At 43.7% G+C, this 16,430-nt stretch overlaps 1 protein-coding gene across 20 annotated transcripts in view; it reads right to left on the bottom strand.

The window, feature by feature from the left end:
• LOC308062427 (uncharacterized protein) overlaps nucleotides 1-16,422 on the bottom strand; it is a 50,805-nt gene extending 34,383 nt beyond the window's left edge. For 15 of the 20 annotated variants that reach the window (XR_013927568.1, XR_013927569.1, XR_013927570.1 and 12 more), the window contains exon 1: nucleotides 1-16,422. This exon is cut by the window's left edge. The gene's annotated coding sequence lies outside the window, so the exon portion shown is untranslated. The other 5 variants (XR_013927566.1, XR_013927567.1, XR_013927564.1 and 2 more) reach the window with 4 other exon arrangements.
• Nucleotides 16,423-16,430: the final 8 nt, after the last annotated feature.

Here is a 16,430-nt window from a genome sequence, read left to right on the forward strand (position 1 = left end):
CACACTTTCCCATTGCAAGCCCTGTTGAAATGCTGCCATCAAATTATTTCAACTGATCAAAGCAGGAAAAAAATAGAATATTAAAGCCCCAGATAACAAATTAATAAGAATAAAAGCATGTAGGTGAGAATTAAGAAGGCATTAACATTCTGATGGCATCTGCTGCCTAAATTAAACTACAGGGAAAAAAATGAGTTCAGCTGACGCTCAGGATCAGGACAAATAGTTCTCAAATGGAAATTACAGTTTTGAAAATTATGCACCAAAAAAGGATCCAATTTAGGACATTTCTGATTTGTGAAGTTCTTTCTCCAGGTGGGGATCTCAGGCTTGACTGAAGGGCTGGCAACATGATTGGCAAGATGCTGGAGTTGCTCAGTTCCCGCATCCCACAGCAGAACCAAACTGGCCCATAGCCCAGCTGGGCCAGTGTGTTGTCACCTCTCCAGTCCCTCTGCGGCTCTGAGCCCCTTTGGAATTGGCAGATATGGTGTATAAGCATGTTGCATTCATGCAGACACCAACACAGAAAAGGAGGAGAAATTAGGCCTGGATTTTCAAAGGATCTCAGTGTTAAATTATGTGGATAACTGCATCCGTAATTTACATGAGCAGTTACTGTGACAACTAATAGTGAACGTCATAAGTAGCCAGTTGAGCATGTAATGACCTGAGTTATATGCACCATCATGTCTCTTTGGCACACCAAATTAGGTGTGCATACACATTTTGCATGCCCCAAAGGGCTTCTACCTCAGCAAAGAGCCTTAATTTCACAGCACAAGCCTGATCTCAGCAGCCTAGCACAGCACAGTTTATGCAATGCAAAGAGCTGGCACAAACTCCACGGCCCAGGTCGGAATGGATCCTCAGACAGCTAATTAATTTTTACTGCTCCTTTGTGAACTGTAAATTACCCTTCATTTCCTAGATTTCTGTCCCATTTTTCGCCTGCCTTTCTCTAGTGAAGCAGTAAAAAGGGAAAAGTGCCAATAATGGGCTCTCGTTGTGATAAAAGCAGCCACAACTCGCTCGCACTTTGAACAATGCTCTGCTTATGACCAGAATACAAAGGCAATTGGGTTTCAAGAAACGGTCCAGAGATAATGACTTTTCCTGGAGATGAGAGAATAGGAGGAATATTTAAAAAAAAGAGGGGTGGGGGCAGTGTCTGATTTTGCAGGACCAACACAACCAGGTTTCTCTCCTGCAGAGGGTTAAAAACAAGATAAATAATCTTCACTTAGAGACCAAGTTCATCAGTATTGCCTGCACAAGAGCAAAGGGAAACTGCTTACAGCGCTGAACTGCTAACAGCCTCCCCTTTTCACTCAGACAGGAAAGAAGAGCCTCTCTCCGAGAAAGAATGACCTTCAGACCACACACACACCAGAGTCTTTAGAAAGCCGCCCCTGAGCAAATGGTGCCGGAGCAAGGACGGGCAGCTTTTTTTCAATACTGTTGTGACCCTGTTCAGAGACTAAAGCTGCTGATTTTGTTGAATCCAGATAGCAACACCCTGCCAAGGAAAGACCTGCTAGTATATACAAACCTGCCAAGACACAGTTCCAATGTATGTTCTTTGCTGATACCACTGTTATCCAAACCTGTTACCTTCAGTCACGCACCTATCAGAGGCAGAAGTAGCTGCAGGGAAGAGATCGTAACACACCCGAGATGAACTTTGCACAGGCTCTGCTGAAATTGAGGACAGCTTCAGCATGGCGAGAATCCCTTCACCCTTGTGTCAGGACACCAATATTAGCATTAAATCTATGAATAACAAAAAGCTATTACTGGAATTTTTGTGTGGTTGCATCTACAGAATGCCCCTTGAAAGGCCATGGCCGCAAGAACATACGGAAGATGTCCAGGTCCGTGCTGTTGGGATGCTGCAGGAATGCACAGCATTGCTGGGGTGCATTTATGGGGCCTTTAGCATATTAGACATTTATATTGCAAAACACCACATTCCTCAGCTCTGACGGAGCCTCTTTTATCTCATCTGCAGATTCCTGAGTTTAAATCGCTGCCAGATGATTGTGCATCATGAGTTAATGGCCACAAAACCTGAGTTTCTCTTGCCTCAAGTAATCTACCCATAGCATCAATGACGTTACCATGTTCAGCCCATATTTACTACAGCTACAAACTGATTCAGAGAAACCTGGAGTACAGGATTAATCATTACTCTTGGGATGTTGAAAAAGGATACCAGAACGGACTTCCAAATTAGGTATCTAAAAGTCCTGCATCTCCCAGGAGAGCTCCATTACATCTCCCTACTCGTTCTAATGGAATCTATAGTATGTGAGCACAGTTTTGCCTCCCACAAGTCCTCCCTGCATAATTAGCCCCAGCTCGGATTGCCACTTTCTGTAATGGCTGGAGAACCACTTTCCTCAGGCTACTGAGATGTAAAGAGGAAATGTTTCCTGCAAAATGCAAGTCAACCACAGCCAGTGGGTCTGGACCATGGTGAAGGGATACAGAAACGGCTTCTTCTCTTTTTTTGCCTCAGAAATAGAACTCACTAAAAATAGCAGTTCCTCAGGAACAAGACTGCCTGAAAATAGCTGTTTCTCAGGAGCAGGGCTGGCTGCTTCTGAAAGAAGTAGCTATTAATGCATAATTGTCCCTGAGGCTGGTTTCTGAGAAAATGCTGTACATACAGAGGGCTGTAAAGAGATATGTTCACAGGCAGGAAACAGAGGCACCCCTCTCTTGTCAGAGGTCCTGTAAACTCCAATAGCTTGTGTAAGTGCATTTGCTTCACTAATCTTAGGCACAGTTAGATCTGTCACAGCACTGGGAGGTATTTTCCTCTGTGCTGGTTAAAGCAGCACTCTGGGATGCTCTTACTAGACCCTTAAATGACAAAGCCTCCATCAGCTCTAACCAAACCTACACTGGTTCTTCTCCCAGGACTGAGAAAGCCTTACAAGCTAGAGCCAGCTCTGAAACTCCAGCACTCTCTTTCCACAGAAGATCCAAGAACTTTGTTGAATTGCAGGTTGTGCAATCTACTTCCAATTTCCTGCTCTACTCAGCACTTAGAGTTTTCTCATGCAGATGCTACAGGGCAATAAATCTTCTGAAGAATGGCCCTACATTTCTCCCACTATGGTGTTGCTTTATAATGAGGAAAGACAAATTGCTTGAGAGATTGGTTGATTGGTTGGTTATTCCCTCAAATGTCTCACTTATCCCTCTCATATCACCATGGGTTCAACAGCTCATTTCTTGTGTGTTCTTTTTCCTTCCCGGCACAGCCAGCCAATATCTACACAGAGGCCACTCTCCACCTCTTCTTCTCCCCTTAAGGGAAACTCCAGCTGGCCAAAAGAAACAGCGATTATAAAAGGTCCAGAAGAGGTAAATTTTGCAAAGCAGCAGCTTTAAGGAAACGGTAGTGCAGATGAAGTACAGGGGGCTCTGATGGATTGCTGCCACCATTTCAGCCCCATAACACCCATGCCAGAAACCATAGCAGCCTCTGCTGAGAGCATCCTTGGATCCCAGAAGCTGGGTAGGACTGGGCTGTGCCATCACTGGGTGGAATCTACAGACTGCTTCTTTCAGGCTCTGCTTTAAACACTGCTTCAAGTCATATCTCTCCTCCATTCACTGGTGATCTGATGCTTCAGCATTGTGATAACAGCAGAAACAGCTTTCTGGAGGTGTAAGGCTGAAGTTCTAGCCACCAAGTAGCCCAAGGCAGATCTGTAAGCTCAAGAAATTACTTTATTCCTGACTGAATTCCAGCAAAAGAAATGGCACCCTGCTTGCACTTACAGCAGGCTGCATTTTTAATTATGGAAACTACCTTTAGTCCTGTGAGCAGGCTTACAATGTGCTCTGCAACAAAGACAGACATTCCCAGACTTCATTTTAACCTTGTTTGCTTGGGAGGGAGGACCAGAGAAGCTGCAGCCAGGCTTGATTTCACCTACCCACAGCTGTGGGAAACTTGTAAAACACAAAATACATGGTGCCAGAACTCTGGTGCCTGACAAGGCCAGGCAAAACTACAACAGGTATACGTACCCCTGCCACACAGCCACAGCATCTAGCCACACTGTTAACTGATCTTGCCCTTTCCTATTGCTAAGTGATATTGTTGTATAATCTAAACTGCATATATAAAGGAAAAGATCTGTAAAATACAGATATATACATATACTCCTTGCCTTTTTATTTTGCTGAAGTTTCAAAAAGCACCTTGAGACCCTCAAATCAAATAGTCCATGAAAGACAGAGAGCTTGGCAACATGTCTGGTAACAGCGGGGCGAGGATTTTTTGCAGCTTAGATCAGTTTGAATAAACAAGCATTTTGTTGCAGCCGTCATACAGTGCTCATTAAAAAAACTCTACATTTGTATAGCATTTATCATCCAAGAATCTCATCATGTTTTACAAAATGTAATTAATTAAACTTTACAACTCCCCTTGGAGAGGGATAAGGAAAATGGAGAGTTGCCTTAATCCATCACCGAACTGCAGCAGACACTGGGTTAGAGGAAAGCAGCTGTTCAACAGCATGCAGCAGCACTAGAACAAGAAAAGATCTCCAGGCAATGTCACCCAGGGAACATACCACACACCCCTCCCTTCTGTCTGCCTCAACTGTGCACTTCCACTATAGGTTAAATCCCAATTCCTGCAGATAACAGGGTGATTTTTCTCCTCTACCCCGCACCCCAGATTTGTATCTGAGATACCTGGCAGTACGGCATGCCATGTGTTGAATCCCCAGTAGTGCTACAGAGCAGGGGCAGCCAGCAACCCTGACCAAAACCGAGGGAGGCAGAAGATATAAAGCCATACAGCCACAAACTGCATCTCACAGTACTGGAATGCTGTGCAAGCTGGTGCTTAAAGTGGAGGGAGGGTAAAGTCCCCTTAATCCCTTGCTTACTTCCCTCTTCTCTCCCTACCAGTAAATCCACACCTGTTAAAGGTCACCCTGAAAGAAATTAAATACATCTGAATACTTCCTGCTGCAGCTTGGCTCCCCTGTCCCAGCCTGCTGTGGTCCCTCCCCATTCACACTGCAGAGCAGGAGAGGGAAGGGGGGTGCCCACGTGCCCTGCTTGAATGTCAGAGTCGCATGGCTGAAATCCCACCCCAGTCTTAGCTGATCTTTAGAGAGGAATCTCTTTCTCACCCTGGCTTTAAGCTCCTTTCTTGCCGACTGTATAGGATAACATGGCCACTGAGTGAGCCTGATTAGACAGATCTGTTTTGCCACTTCCACTACCTTGCAAAAAGCTAGAATTCTATCTGGTGCAAGATGGAGAGGGAGTGCAAAAGCATTGATATTTGTGAGTGAAGTATGACAACAAAATCACAGAGATACGTGCGAGGAGAGAATGATGCAAACAAACATGCATGCATCCATTGCTGCACCACAGACAAGCGCTGAGAAAAGGGAGAACAGATGGAGCAGCAGGTATCTTACCAACTCACTCACCAACTAATCAAACACAGCCATGAATCCAGCAATGGTGACTGCACCTGTTGATTGGAGAAAGAGGCAGGGCCTAACTCTCTGGATGTGCAAGTACCAACTGGAAGTCCTGGACTACATATGTATTGAGAGACAACTGGATGGTGGGGGCTGAGCTGTGGCTCTCCCATTGCAGCCCTACAAACCTCCTGATTCCTTTGCATCTTCTAAGAAGATGCTTAGCTTACCCACTGGTAAAAAACGAGGTCTAAATAAAACAGTCATGCTTCTTGGCTCCTAAGCACTTACTTCAATCTGATGTCTTCTTGATATCACAGGTTAAGTGACTGCAGCCATCAGGAAGAAAGAAAAACCCTGGGATACAAGCCCTTCCAGAAGTGCTCAATGGAGAGATGCACTGGGTTGAACCGGAGACTGGCTGCAGTCTGAGATCTGCAGGAAGCAACATCAAGCGGTGCCACAGGGCTGTGGAAACAATAATGTCCCAGACCCACCAGTGCCTTTGGGTCAGCAACTGAGCTTCTTCCAAGATACAAGGTAGCAGAGGGAGAATAGCCATTGACTGCTTCAGCTGGGAAGGTCAGATAGACAATTTCCACACAAGGCTATGAAAGTGCTGAGTTTTTTCATCAGACATTAAGAGTGGGAAGAGAGGAAAAGTACAAGGATTGTGCTGGAGCAACTGACAGTGGATTGAAAAATGGTAACAAGGTGATTTTTTATGCCTCTCTCACACTATTTAATTAGTCTTCAAATCCTCCCCCAATAATATGAGGCCTATTTGTACAACCTTCCTGCTGGGCCACTCACACTTAGCCAAATAGACACACTGATAAGGTGGGATTCATCACACCAATCTTCTCTACGCTCATGAAGTCAGATCTGCTTGCACAGATGGAAGACGTGTTCACCCCTGCCCTTCTGGATTGGTACCACCATAGATTTCCCAGTGGGTACATGTCTTTCCTCTTTTTAGCACGAAGAAACTGTTTTTTCCTGGTGCCTGGTTTTATTTTCATGTTTGTCTACAGGAAGCAGGCAGTCTCAGATACAGGTGTCACTGCAGCAGATTTATCTTAGCGAAAATTCTTGCTTTGGTTTTGCAAGTGTTTTAATTAACGTAAATTATTTTACTACACTTTACTATTGATAGCATGTAATTATCTCCCCACAGGTATATATTTAGCTAACCAGCAGGCTGATCAAAGACCTACAAAATAAGGTACTTTTTGCAACTGACACTAGGTACAAGCAAAGGCCATCAAGATAGGACCAAAGGAGGGAGGAATTCCCCCTCCCCAGTCCTACACACAGGGCTCAATTTTTTCCACTCAAAAAGATAATCATAATATTAACTTACACATTTTATCAGAGGAACAAGAAGATGCATTGATACTCAAGTGCTGTGAAGGAGAAAAGAACTGTACACGCTAAACTATTCATCATTGGTAAGCAATCTCCTTTGCAAAGTGTTTTGAGGTTGACTAAGGAAAATGGCTCTGTAATAACACAGAGCAAGCAATCCGCTTACAATCATAGGTTAATTCTCTCAACTGCTTTTGCTGGGTCAAGCCCTAGGTATTAGTATGTATGCAAGGCAACTCACCATTTTCCTGAGGAAGTCTGGCCATGGAAGAGATTCCAAACTCCACAACCACTTCTCATCCTATTCAACTCAGGGGTTTGGCTTCCACTGCAAGCACAATTTTAGATTAATGAGGCTGAGACCTACACTGAGCAGCTGCCCTGCTCTCACCACACCAAACTGTTCATATAATCAAAAAATAACAGATTGGATCAAGCTACCTGGGAACATAACTTTTCTCCAAATTACTGGTTGATAAAACATGCATCTCCATTGAGATTCCGGAAGTGCTGGTAGCCCATGATTTCTCTTTCTCCTTGATGGCTGCAGCTGCTTAACCTGTGCTGGTGGGAAGACATCAGATTGAAATAAGTGTTTAGGAGCCAAGAAGCGTCCTGTGCCAAACCACATGTTTCAGAACTGTATCTGTCCACTTGTGTAGGTTTGATCCTTTATTAAAAGCGCTAGGTGCTTTGTCATCAGTTCCAGTGGCGCAGGATCAGTTAGGTAAATCCTCGTCTCTTGACCTTCTTGAAGGCCACTCTGTGCTACTTTACACACCTATGGACACTGTGCCTGCGTATTACTGTAATATCACTGACCACCAGGCCCAGGCGAGGCCCTGAGTTTTTAAAGGGTGGCACACAGAACAGAAAAAATGATCCCAGCCTCTAAGATGTTACATGCTGACGGAGGTCGTGTTATGCTTTTTACTTCTCCTTTTCAGCAACTTTAGTAAAGACTCTTACTTAACTTTTCATGCCACAACTGAATCTTTGGACTGAAAGCTGCAGTATTATGTGTTATGGTTGCTACCGGAAAAAGGAAATCTATTTCGTATCTATTGACGTCTTTTGCAAAATACTCTGGTTTTTTTGAATGATGTACTCCCTATTATTTCTATGCCATTACTTATAAACTTCACAGCATTTTCTAGAGGAGTCTTCAGTAAGATGAAAACCTCAGGGCAACACTCCATTAGGCTTTTATTTTTATAGGTTGGGTTAAACATTCTTGAAATTGGTAGGTTTAACTGCATTCCTTTATTTAGGGTAGCTGAAGGAGACATTAAGTCTATTTCCACCCATGATGCAAGAACGCTGAAGTACCTGAAGGCTCTGGGAGGACAGTTTTGGGTAGGATATTAAAAGGAAAGAAGGTTATGTGTGGATGGACAATACAGTTCAGGTGGAAGAGGAGACAGAAAGACAGCATATTGAAACAGGCAGGGAACGGAAACTTCAAAGAGCCTGAACAATCATTGATATAAAACCTGGACTGAATACAAGAAACAGAGGGATTTGGGGTCACACTGCTGCCTGGAGCAGGTCTGGAGCTATAAGGAAGGAAACTGGCTCTCAACTGCGTGATTTCTTCTGTGTTCAGGAAAAAAGGGCTGGGAGCATTTTGCAAGCAAACAGAAATACATCAGAAATACCCCTCTTCACTCCTCCTCCCATCTGATCAACCAGCAAGACCCTGAATTTTGGCCAGCAGCACAGGTCAAAGGGAGGAAATGTGTGCTGCGCTGCAAAACCTCCCACACATCTGTATTATTTAACATTTCCTGCTTGGTTCGGGATTATTATGGCACAAAGACAACAGCATCATTCCTCTCTTACCCTACCAGAGCAGGCAGTTCAGGCCAAGGTTTGGGTTACTGCTGTCTCTGATTGCATTGGAGTTGTGTCCTCGTTATGGATTTCCATTCCTATCATAACAAACCAGATTTTCCCAGATTCTGCTATAAGCAGTTTGAGTAACTCTAACTGCTCTTCTGCTCCACAGGGAACTCCTTTAGATGAGGCACCCACCATGGGGTTTTTTCCTGTAGGTGAATTAATCTGCCTTGCATGAATAATCCTATCTAAAACAATAGGCTGCCTTGCAAGAATGAGGGAAGCAAGTTTGAAGCATGCTTTTATGCAAGTACTGTAAAAAGGCCACATAGTAGTTCATCAGGGGACACTTCAGCAATAAAATGACATTTACCGGGAAAGCCCAATAATGAAATAAAGGATAATGTAATACAGGGATTTTTAACGCATTTAACAGGGACTAAATTTGGAGCCCTTCCTTCAACTAATCAGGCACACTATATTTTCCTAATCCTACTTTCTGTTAATAACTAAAAGAAAAAAACCAGGCAGTAATCTATTCCTTCTGCTTTTATTTTTATGTTATGGGAAAGCACTATTCAATGTAAGTAAATTAATTTCAGTAAAATAGCAGGTGAAGCTAGACATGTAGACCAGCCTCTGAGTAAGATGCGTTAGAGTACTGTGTCTCTTGAGACATGAGAGGTCCCATGCCTTAACTCATTTAATACCAGGAAACACAAACCCCACAGATTATAACGCAAGAATCCTGCAGTGGCAGGAAGGCAGCAACCTAAGAGAAGGAAAAGCTGCAGAGATTAGTGTTTATGTAGGAGCCCTGTGGGCCCCCTTCAGCATCCTTAATTTAGTCTTCATCATCTCTGATCTGTTCTAACTGTCCTCTGTGGGATGGAGATTTAATATCTAGGAAACGTGGGGTTCTGGCTGACCTGTCATGAACAGCGGTGGATGGCTGCTCCCTTTACTGCTGTATCACTTTGCTTTTCAGACTCAGCACAATAAACAACAACAAAACCTGACACTATTTTATGAATCTGAATGATATGATTTAAAACCTCTAGAGGTCAGGCGAATGGAGAACATCTTCCCAGCAGCTGCGTTTCGCTAAGTGCGGGTGACACCTGCTGGAGTCCTCTCCCCTGTAACCCCCCCTCAGTCCACCGCCGCCAGCTCTGCGGGGGAGTTATCTGCCCAGGGTGCACCTTCTAGGTGCCTGTGTGCACTAAATCCCCCAGAAAGACACTTGGGAACATGAAATAAAACTGGGTGGCTCTTTTCTATTGCACGAAGGCAAAAAGTGTCTTTATCTGTATCTTACCTCTTCCACCGCTCTGGTTATGCAGGTGTACTTCCACTGTACACCTGGCTTCTCCTTTTGCCTTTAACAGCCTTCCAGTGGAGCTGTAGTAAAACGCAGCCTATTCCCACAGTGGAAAGTCCTGAGTGGGCACTGAAATGGGACCACACAATACATTATTCATCTGTCACCTAAGTCCTGTGAAAAATACAGTCTAACATTCCTCCTCTCATCTTGAAGCCACCTAAGAAGACTGCAGGAGAGGGCAGATGACCCCTGGAAGAGGTCTGAGAAGCCCTCACTTCTTACAAGATATGGTAACAAATTTAAATGTATGCTGCAGTATATACTATCTGTGAACGCACATTCACGGTGTGAAGAGTTGCAACTTCTTCAGAGCATACTGGGAAAGGTTCATTTGTGAGACATCAGCAGCCCCAAAAAGACTACTAATGAAGCCTTGTGATGATGCTGATGAAGGCTTGTGAATTTTTCTCACAAGCTGCAGCACTGGGAAGCACCAGCACCCGGCACCCAGCACCCCACAACATACAGCAGGGATGGTTCAAGGCATTGGCCTGCCCTGGGGCATGGAAAGACACCATGCACGAGTCCTTCACGTTGCTGGGCTGGCATCCACTTGTTACCTCATAGACATATGTTTGGTCATATTTTAAATATTTAGGTAAAACAAACTAACGGCTCAAGAGAACTTAGGGATAGATCTCTGCAGAAACGTGGCACACGTGGTATCCAAGGACCGTTCAGGTTACATGTAAAGCATACCTAAGATATCAGAAGTCTGGGCAGTGAGCAAAAAGCTGCCGGTGTTACAGGTGAGGAACCTCTCAGGGTTACAGACTGGCTCGGCCAAGGACATCTACCTTCTCAGCAACAAGTCGGCACGGTAAGCAAGAGCTCTGGTGCCCTCAGACGACACACAACCACGAAAGGGCAAACCGAGCTGGGCTATTGTCCCCCAAAGGACCACCAAAGGCCCCCCAAGACCCCTGCGCAGGCGCAGCAGACCTTGCTTGCTCAGCACAATTCCCACGCAGGCGCCGCGGGCTTGGAGAGCTCAGCACGATGAATATGTATTAGATAGGCGGAATAATTGTATTAGAGAGGTGGAGAGTTGTACCTTTTGTGTATAAATATCTGGTAAAGAATCCTAGGAGGTGTGCTCGACTTGTGGAAATCTTCCACCTCGCATCCTGCGCAGAATAAAACAACGCCTCCTCTCTAAACATATTTTGTGTGTTTCGGGAGTCATTCTGGATTCAAGGTAACAATTTTGGCACCCCAGATGGGACTCTGCTTTTGAGACCGGACTTTGATCGACACTTGCTACTGCTGCAGGTATCACGAGCTGGACTCCAGTGCACAGCAGAGGATTTTTCTGGGAACTCCCCTTGCAATTCCCTGGTGGTGATAAGTGAGTGATTGAAACTGGGATAGAGACATTGTTATTCTGATATTCCCCAAGTAAGGCGTACCCATTGAAGGTACAAATTGGTAGTCATTGCAGCTGCTACTTGATAGTATTCTCCTGTGTTAGTATGGTGATACTGGAGCAGGCAGAATTAGGTTTTGGCTTGGTGTACTTGTATTTGTTCTATTATTGGCAATTTTAAAGGACTATTGTGACATATTGGAAAATATTTACAAATGGAAAACTTGACTTCTTCTGAGCGAGGGGGAATACTGAAGGTTTCCCCACTGGGTTGTATTTTGGAACACTGGAATATGTTTGGAGGTGATCTGTTAACACATAAAAAGTTCACAGAATATTGTAACAAATGGTGGCCAGTATACATATTGGAAGACCAAGAGAAGTGGTCAACAAATGGAAATTTGAATTATAATACTATAATGAATTAATGTTGTTTTGTAGAAGGGAAGGAAAATGAGATGAAGCATGTGGATTTCTTTCTTACATTGCGAACGAATTATAAGAGCAGAATGGACTGTGGATTGATAACAAACAAAAGATTAAAATGTTTTGGCTTTAGAACAAGTTCAAGACAAACCGCTTAGATGTTGTTGTTCTGCATGTAATATATTGGTAAAAGATACAAAAAGTACAAGGAACTGGTAGAGAAGGAAGATGATGTAGAACTGTTAGTGTCTCCAAGACAGGAAAACATTCAGGGAGGTAGTGATCAAGGGGAAGAAGCAGAAAGGGTTCATGCTCAGGATGCATAGGCAGGAAGACTTGAGGATGATTTTCCCACCACCAAGCCCAACTGGGACCCTAACAATCAGGCACAAAGATTATTGCTGAGTGAATATCAGAGACTGATATTATTCGGTGTAAAGAATGTGATACTGAAAATGATTATTTTTTTTCAGAATTATATCAGGTGGTACAAGATGAAACTGCATCAGCTTTCCTTGAGTGATTATGCAAAGTGGCTAGGAAATGGACAGATTTGGATCCAGAGAGGGAAACTGATGCACTGACATTTGTGACTCTGTGGGACAGTTGAATCCTGACATTAGGAGGAAATGGCAAAAGACAGAGGGAGCAGATGCAAGATCTGTCAATAAGTTATTAGAGGTAACATGGAAAGTGTACAACAGTAGAGAGGAAGAGAAGAAATGACAGGAGAAAGATCAGGTTAAGAAGGAAAACAGAAAATCTCAAGTATTGGCTGCAGCAATAGCAGAAGGCAATCAAAATAGGAGAAGACAAAATGAAGGAGGCAGGCCAAGTCACCCTCCTATGGGAAAAAATAATGGGACCCCCTTCAGACCTGGGGTTAGCCTACCTTTGGATAGAGACCAGCATGCTTTTTGTAAACAAAAAGGGCATTGGAAGGTGGAATGCCCTCAAAATCAATTTCCAATAAATTTTGTAAGGACACAGGAGAATCCTGAGGTGGCAGAATTGCTTACCCTGGATCAAGATTCAGATTGACAGGACTGGGGGATGAATCAAAAGTTTCCCCAACAGAACCCCTGGTTACCTTAAAGTTGGGGGAGGAGAAAATAGATTTTTTAATAGATACATGGGCAGCTTGTTCAGTATTAACAACCTGTAAAGGTAAATTGAGCAGACAAAATCTACGTATTATTTAAGCCATAGAGGAAAAAGGAGGTGAGGCCATTCTTCCAACCAAATAAGTGTAGAATTGGAAGCAAAGTCTTTACTCATAAATTTCTATACGTTCCTGACTGCCTGATGCCTTTGTTGGGAAGAGATTTACTCAGTAAACTAAGTGCATGAACTGTTTTTGAAAAAGGAATATACAGGTTCAAACACCAGAAGAGAAAGGCCTGGAAGCACAAGTGTTTATGTTACAGGAAACAAGAAACTCCAGAACCTGAAATGATCCTGGAAGAGCTACTGAATGCAGTAAACCCTCTGGTATGGTCCTCCAGGATCCCAGGACACTCTGACATAGCTGAACTGGTAATCATCCCATTAAAACCTGGAGCACAACTGGTAAAACAAAAGCAATATTCTATTAAGCTAGAAGTAAGAAGGGGTTTAGAGCCTTTAAGAGAAAATTTCATGACTCGTGGACTACCATGAGAATGCCAATCAGAGTATAACACCCCAATTTTGCTGGTAAAGAAACCTGATTTGAATGAATATAGATTGGTCCAAGACTTGAAGGCAGTAAATCAAATTGTGCCAGATGTCCACCCAGTTGTGGCAAACCCCATATACTTTACTGACAACAATTAAAGAGATTGATGGATGGTTTACTGTATTAGATTTAAAAAGGTGCCTTCTTTTGCATCCCTGTGGAGCTGGGAAGTAAAAAGATACTTGCCTTTGAGTGAGAGAATCCAAAAACTGGTTGAAAGACCCAGCTATGCTGGACCATTCTTCCACGGGGATTTAAGAATAGCCCAACAATCTCTGGAAATGGACTCGCCAGAGAATTAGAAGGGTGGAAAAAGGAGGATACAGAAATAACTTTATTGCAGTATGTGGATGATCTCCTTCTGGGAACACAAACACTAGAGGATTCTATAGGATATGCTATTGACCTTTTGAATTTTCTAGGAGCACAGGATAACGAGTTTCAAAGGCACAAACTGCACAAAAGGCCATGATTTATTTGGGGTTCACCATTACCCAAGGCCAACGGAGCCTTGGTCCCTAAAGAAAGGAGGCAATTTGCCAGATACCAGAACTTGTATCTAAACGAGAATCGAGAGCATTTCTAGGAACGGCCGGGTGATGTCGCCTTTGGATTGTCAACTTTGGACTGATTGCAAAACCCCTTTATGAGGCAATGAAAAGTGCAGGAGAATTTCTTGAATGGACTCAAAGAGTGCCAGACAGCTTTCCATCAGTTAAAACAAGCCCTGATGTCAGCATCAGCATTAGGATTTCCTAATTTGGAAAAACCTTTTGAGATTTTTGTGAATGAAAGACAGCACATTGCACTTGGAGTTTTAGTTCAAAGGACTGGATCTTGGAAAAAGATCCAAGATTTTCTTGGAAAATATTTTTCCAAATAATTAGATCAAGTAAAGGATGGCCTGCCTGTTTAAGTGCCATTGCTGTGACCATGCTATTCATACAGGAAGCTAGAAAATTTACTTTGGGACAGAAAATAACAGTGCAGGTGTCATGTGGTGACAACAGTTTTGAAACAAAAAGGGGGACAACATTGGTTGTTCACATCATTCCATGACGTGGAAACTGAGAATGACACTCACTTTGAATCCAGCCACTCTACTACTGTTGTCTGAGGAAAGTAAATCGGAATATGATTGTTAGAGAACAATTGAACAGCTATATTCAAGTAGGATTGATCTGAAAAATATACCTATGGATTCGGCTGACTTGAATTTGTTTACAGACAGGAGCAGCCACGTGACTGATGGAATTTGAAGGGCAGGAAACGCAGTTATTTCTGGAGAAGATGAGTTGGAAGCAAAAGCCCCTCCTGCTAACACTTCTGCTCAAAAGGTGGAGTTGATTGTGGTAATAAGAGCCTTGCAAGTAGCAGAAGGGAAGACTATGAATAAATGGACAGATTCTAAACGCTTTCAGAGTAGTCCATGCACATGGAGCAATTTGGAAGAAAAGGGGTCTCCTTTTGTCAGAAGGAACACCAGTTAAATATGGAGAACTAATAAGAAAATTATTACAGGTCATAAGTTTGCCTAAACAAGTGGCAATAATGCACTGTAAAGCCCATCAATTTGGGCATGCTCCTGAAGCAATTGGGAATCGATGGGCAAATCTGGCAGCAAAAAGGGCGGTAGGAGAACACATCTTGGGAATGTGGCCTGAAAAGCATAGATTTGAAAGGACCACCAATCTATAGCAAGGTTTCAGATGATTACAGAGTGTGACGAGTATAACCACATGCCTTCCATTGCCAAAATCTAGTAAAAATCCTCTAGAATGGGGAATTTTCCCATTAAGGGACACTCTAATAGTCGCTCTCAGTAAGGCCCTAGCTGAAGATAGCACTTGCTATTTGACACAAATAGAACTTATGTACCAGATCTGACTAATAAAACTGGGGAAATGCGTTACACTTACGAGACAGAAATGTATCCGGTATCAGGTATTGTGAAGACTCATGTGGCCTGTGATGGAGAGACAGAGACATACGGGACAGCGATGACAACTGAGACAAAAAAGGTTGAATGCCCCCAGCCAAGTACAAAAACAAGTTGGAAAAACTCTGTGGAAGGTAAATGGAAATATATTAATTCAACTTCTTGGTGTTCTGAATGGAAGGGAGAATGAAGTATTTGAAACTTCCCAAGGGGGAAACCTACCTCATAGGCATACATTTGGTTATATTTTAAACATTTAGGTAAAACTAACAGCTCAAGAGAACTTAGGGATAGATCTCTGCAGAAACGTGGCACACGTGGTATCCAAGGACCGTTCAGGTTACATGTAAAGCATACCTAAGATATCAGAAGTCTGGGCAGTGAGCGAAAAGCTGCCGGTGTTACAGGTGAGGAACCTCTCAGGGTTACAGACTGGCTCGGCCAAGGACATCTACCTTCTCAGCAACAAGTCGGCACGGTAAGCAAGAGCTCTGGTGCCCTCAGACGACACACAACCACGAAAGGGCAAACCGAGCTGGGCTATTGTCCCCCAAAGGACCACCAAAGGCCCCCCAAGACCCCCGCGCAGGCGCAGCAGACCTTGCTTGCTCAGCACAATTCCCACGCAGGCGCCGCGGGCTTGGAGAGCTCAGCACGATGAATATGTATTAGATAGGCGGAATAATTGTATTAGAGAGGTGGAGAGTTGTACCTTTTGTGTATAAATATCTGGTAAAGAATCCTAGGAGGTGTGCTCGACTTGTGGAAATCTTCCACCTCGCATCCTGCGCAGAATAAAACAACGCCTCCTCTCTAAACGTACTTTGTGTGTTTCGGGAGTTAATTCAAGGTAACGCGCTGGAGAAGGGGCGCGGCCGCTAAGGAGACTGCGGGAGCGCTGCCCCGGGCCCGACACAGGCCGC

This window comes from Falco punctatus, assembly GCF_963210335.1.
Source record: "Falco punctatus genome assembly, chromosome: 4".
In the NCBI taxonomy this organism is placed as follows: domain Eukaryota; kingdom Metazoa; phylum Chordata; class Aves; order Falconiformes; family Falconidae; genus Falco; species Falco punctatus.